Raw genomic sequence first — 6,000 nt, forward strand, 5'->3', positions numbered from 1 at the left:
GCCTTGCAGAAGCTCTGTAGTCTAATGAAGTCCCACTTGTTTATTTTTTCTTTCTTTCCCTTGTCCGAGTAGACATGGAATTCGAGAAGATCCATTTATGACCAATGATGAATAGTGGACTGCATACACATTCTTCCAGGAGTTTTATAGTTTTAGGTCTCACCTTCAGGTCTTTGATCCATTTTGAGTTAATTTTTGTGTATGGCGAAAATAAGATTGTCTACTTTCATTCTTTTGCAAGTGGCTGTCCAGTTTTCCCAGCACCATTTATTGAAGAGACTTTCCTTTCTCCATTGTATGTTCTTTGCTCTTTTGTTGAAGATTAGCTGACCATAGATGTGAGGTTTTATTTCTGGAGTTTCAATTCTGTTCCATTGATCTGTGTGTCTGTTTTTGTACCAGTACCATGCTGTTTTGATTACTATTGCTTTGTAGTATGTTTTGAAGTCAGAGATTGTGATGCCTCCAGCTTTGTTCTTTATTCTCAGGATTGCTTTAGCTATTCGGGGTCTTTTCTTGCCCCATATGAATTTTAGGATTCTTTGTTCTATTTCTGTGAAGAATGTTATTGGGATTCTTATTGAGATTGCATTGAATCTGTAGATTGCTTTAGGTAGTATGGACATTTTAACTATGTTTATCCTTCCAATCCATGTGCATGGCATATCTTTCCATTTTTATGTCATCATTGATTTTTTTCAATAATGTCTTATAGGTTTCATTGTATAGATCTTTCACCTCCTTGGTTAAATTTATTCCTAGCTATTTTATTCTTTTTGTTGTGATTGTAAATTGGATTGTATTCATGAGTTCTCTTCCTGTTAGTTCGTCGTTAGAGTATAGAAATGCAACTGATTTTTGTAAGTTGATTTTGTATCCTGCAACTTAGCAGTTGTTGTTGAGTATTTCTAATAGTTTTCTGTTGGATTCTTTAGGGTTTTCTATATATAAAATCATGTGGTCTGCAAACAGCGAGAGTTTTACTTCTTCATTGCCTATTTGGATTCCTTTTATTCTTTTTTCTTACCAAATTGCTCTGGCCAGAACTTCCAACACTATGTTGAATAACAGTGGGGAGACTGGGCACCCTTGTCTTGTTCCTGTTCTCAGAGGAATGGCTTTCAGTTTTTCCCTGTTCAGTATGATGTTGGCTGTGGGTTTGTCATATATGGCCTTTATCATTTTGAGGTACTTTCATTCTATACCCATTTTGTTGAGAGTTTTTGTTATCATAAATGGATATTAGATCTTGTCAAATGCTTTCTCTGCATCTATTGCTATGATCACATGGGTTTTATTCCTCATTTTGTTAATATGGTATATCAAATTGATTGATTTGCTGATGTTGAACCATCCCTGTGTCCCTGGTATAAATCCCACTTGATCGTTTTGTATGATGTTTCTAATGAATTGCTGTAGTCGGTTTGCCAATATTATGTTGAGGATTTTTGCATCTATGTTCATCATCGATATCGGCCTGTAATTTTCCTTCTTTGCATTGTCCTTGTCTGGCTTTGGTATCAGGGTGATGTTGGTCTCATAGAATGTGTTAGGAAGTGTTCCATCTTCCTATGTTTTTTGGAATAGTTTGAGAAGGATAGGTATTAAATCTTCTTTGAATCATTGGTAAAATTATCCAGAGAAGCCATCTGGTCCTGGACTTTTATTTTTTGGGAGGTTTTTGATTACTGTTTCAATCTCTTTACTTGTGATTGGTCTATTCGGGTTCTCTATTTCTTCTTGATTCAGTTTTGGGAGGTTGTATGAGTCTAAGAATTTATCCATTTCTTCTAGATTGTCCAACTTGTTGGAATATAGTTTTTCGTAGTATTCTCTTATAATCTTTTGTATTTCTGTGGCATCTTTTGTGATTTCTCCTCTTTCACTTCTAATTTTATTTACTTGAGCTTTCTCTCTTTTTTCTTGGTGAGTCTGGCTAAGGGTATGTCAATTTTGTTTATCATCTCAAAGAACCAGCTTTTTGTTTCGTTGATCCTTTCTACTGCTTTTTTTGGTTTCAATTTCGTTTATTTCTGCTCTAAATTTTATTATTACCTCCTTCTGCTGACTTTGGACTTTGTTTGTTCTTCATTTTCTAATTCTGTTAGGTGTAGTTTAAGACTGCTTATTTGGCATTTTTCTTGTTTGTTATTGTGGGCCTATATTCATATGAATTTCCCTCTCAGGGCTGCTTTTGCTGCATCCCATATGCGTTGGTACGGTGTATTTTCATTTTCACTTGTCCCCAGATATTCTTTGATTTCTCCTTTAATTTCTTTAATGATCCATTTGTTGTTCAGTAGCATGTTGTTTAGTCTCCACATCTTTGTCACTTTCCCAGTTTTTGCTTGTAATTGATTTCTAGTTTCATAGCATTATGGTCAGAAAAGATGCTTGCTGTGATTTCAATCTTCTTAAATTTTTAGAGGCTTTCCTTGTCTCCCAACATATGGTCTATCCTTGAGAATGTTCTGTGTGAGCTTGAGAAGAATGTGTAATCTATTCTTTTTTCATGGAGTGCTCTATATATATCTATTAAGGCCATCTGGTCTAGTTTTTCATTTAAGTCCACTATTTCCTTATTGACTTTCTGTCTGGATGATCTATCTATTGATGTAAGTGGGGTGTTAAGGTCCCTTACTATTATAGTGTTGTTGTTGATATCTCCTTTTAGGTTTGTTAATAGTTGCTGTATGTAGTTTGGTGCTCCTGTGTTGGGTGCATATATATTTATAAGTGTTACGTCTTCTTTGTGGAGTGTCCTCTTTATCATTATATATTGCCCCTCTTTGTTTCTCATTAACTTTTTTATCTTGAAGTCTACTTTGTCTTTATAAGTATAGCAACACCTGCTTTCTTTTGTTTACCACTAGCTTGGAGTATCATCTTCCTTCCCTTCACTCTGAGCCTCTGTTTGTCTTTAGAGCTGAAATGTCTTTCCTGGAGGCAGCATATTGTTAGGTCTTGTTTTTTAATCCATCCAGCCACTCTGTGTCTTTTGACTGGGGAATTCATTCCATTTACATTTACAGTGATTATTGATATATGAGGGCTTAATGCTGCCATTTTATCTCTTGTTTTTGAGTTGTTATGTATTTCCCTTGTTTCTCGTTCCACATATATTTGGACTGTTACTTCAGTTGGTGGCTCTCTATGATGGTTGCCTCAGTTTTCTCTTTATTTATCATTTGTGTCTTTGTCCTGATTTTTTGTTTAGTGGTTACCGTGCAGTTTGTATAAAAGATCTCGTAGATGAGATAGTCCATTCCCTGATAGCCTCTTGTTCCCTTAGTCTAAGTAGGTTTCATCCTCCTCCTCTTCCTCTACTAAGTTGCTGTTGTCACAACTTATTCCATTATGTGTTGTGAATTTGTGGTTAAAATGAAGTGATAATATTTATTTTTGATGTTTTATTTTCCTTTATCTTTAGAGTTATAATTAAGTGTTTGCTAATCTGTTCTGATAGAGAGTTGCAATTTCTGATTTTGTCTGTGTATTCATCTGCTTGTTCAAGGCTTTGTAAACCCTTTCTTTCTTTTTTTTCAGTAATGAGGGCTTTCTTGAGCAACTCTTATTGGGGGGGGGGTCTTGTGGCAATGAACTCCCTGAGCTATTGTTTATCTGGGAAAGTTTTTATTTCTGAATCATATCTGAAGGATATTTTCACTGGATATATTATTCTTGGCTGAAGGTTTTTGTCTTTCAAATTTTTGAATATATCATTCCACTTTCTCCTAGCCTGTAAGGTTTCTGCTGGAAAATCCACTGAAACCCTGATAGAGCTTCCTTATAGGTTATTCTCTTCTGCCTTGCTTCCCTTAATATTTTTTCTTTATGGTTGACTTTTGCCAGCTTTACTAATATATGCCTTGGAGATGGTCTTTTTACTTTAATGTAATTAGGAGTCCTGTTGGCTTCTTTTACGTGTAATTCCAGCTCCATCTCCAGGTTTAGGAAGTTCTCAGTTATTATCTCTTTGAACAAGCTCTCTGCTCCTTTTCCCCTCTCTTTTCTCTCTGGAATACCTACAATCCTTATGTTACATTGTCTAATTGAGTCATATATTTCTCAGAGAATTTCTTCATTTCTCTTTAGTCTAAGTTCTGTCTCCTCCATCTGAAACATTTCTGTCTTCCTATCCTCAAGATTGCTATTTCTATCCTCCATGTTATCAGCCCTGTTGTTTAAGGACTCCAGATTTTTCTTTATCACATCCATTGTGTTTTTCATCTCTAACAATTCTGTTTGCTTTTTCTTTATAGTTTCAATCTCTTTTGTGAAGAATTCCCTCTGTTCAGTAATTTGGTTCCTGATTTCATTGAACTGTCTTTCAGAATTCTCTTGTACCTCATTGAGTTTTCTTATGATGCCTGTCTTGATTTCTTTGTCATTTAGATTATAGATTTCCATGACTTCAGGATTGGTTTCTGGGTGTTTGTCTTCTTCCTCCTGGTCTGGGGTATTACTAAATTTCTTTATACCATTTGATGGAGTGAATTTGTGCCGGCACATAGTGATAGTTTCTGGATGCAGGTTCCACCTGCTGCCACTTGGGAGGGGAGGAGCTGTGTAATCTCAGGCCACTGTTGTGGCCCCTGACAGCTGTGCCTGTCTAAGCCCTGGTCACTACTTGGGATTGCAGTGGCCCTGTGCAGTCTCCCATCGAATGGGAAAGTAATCATGTGGGGGGGGGGCTCAGGAACACTGTTGACTACTCCCACAGACCCTGGGTGTTGTGCTCCCCAATTCTGGACCACAGTGGTACTATGGGTGTTCATGGCAGCTGAGAGCTTGTTTGCCCAAACTCAGGTCATGAACCCATATTTTTAAGGAAATGAAGTAAGGAGTCATTGACTGTTTACCGTGGGAGTGTTAGATTTTTAAAAATTGGAAAATTGATTTGTGTAAGTAAAATTTTCTGTGATACTCTTTTCATACTTGACCCTGGGGAGTCAAGGAAGAAAAGCAGGATTCTCTTGGAAATGGTGGGACTGGAGGAGATTCCTTCCTCACTCCTGCCAATTGCCATCCTCACTGGCCCCCTCACCACACCAAGCCTCATGCATATTGGAATAGAGCATCATATACACTAAAAATTTTTAAAGAAAGTGCCAGAATCATTGAAGTCAGTCTTTGTAATGAAAACTCGTATATGTCAGCAGAGAGAGACATGGGAAAGGCCAAACTCCTTAAATTGTACCATGCAGCACAGATTCAACTGGATACCTAGAATGTTTGCTCAGGTTTACTAGTTTCCTTGTTCATTTGAGTCTGTAATTGTTACAGATTGAGTGATTGTGACTTAAATAACTTAAATATATTAACTAATATTTTAAGGACATGTTTAACATCTCTGTTCCTCAAGCCATAGATGAAGGGGTTAGCATGGGAGTAACTGCCATATATATCACAGAAGTGACTATGTCTTTATCATTGGAGACTGAGAATGAGGAAAATAACAAAACAATAACAAGTGTCCCATAGTATAACGACACCACAAAGGTATGGGAATGACAGGTAGAAAATGCTTTGAAGAATCTCTTGGTAGAGAGGATCCTCAGGACTCTGGTCACTATACAGATATAAGAGCCCAGGAACACTACTCAAAGGGAGAATGAAAACCAATCCTCCCTTGGTGTAGATGACCAACTCATTGATGGAGATGTCTGAGAAGCTCATCTTTGAGTGAAGTGAGGTCACAGAAAAAGTGGGGGATGGTGTTTTCAGCAAAGAAGGACGGTTGGACCAAGAGGAGGCTGTGAAACAGGGCATGTGCACAGCTGAAAAACCAAGACCCATGTACTAATGAGAAACACAACTCCTGCCTCATGATAGTGGTGTAGTGGCGTGGCTGACAGATGGCTACATACCTGTCATATGCCATCACTGCAAGAAGGAAATTGTCAAGACAACCAAACAATATGAAAAAATAGATCTGGGAAATACACATTATGAAGGGGATGGACTTGTGATTAGAATGCATGTCCATCAACATTTTTG

Source organism: Ceratotherium simum, chromosome 29, assembly GCF_057802395.1.
Source record: "Ceratotherium simum simum isolate JZ-2026a chromosome 29, ASM5780239v1, whole genome shotgun sequence".
NCBI lineage: Eukaryota > Metazoa > Chordata > Mammalia > Perissodactyla > Rhinocerotidae > Ceratotherium > Ceratotherium simum.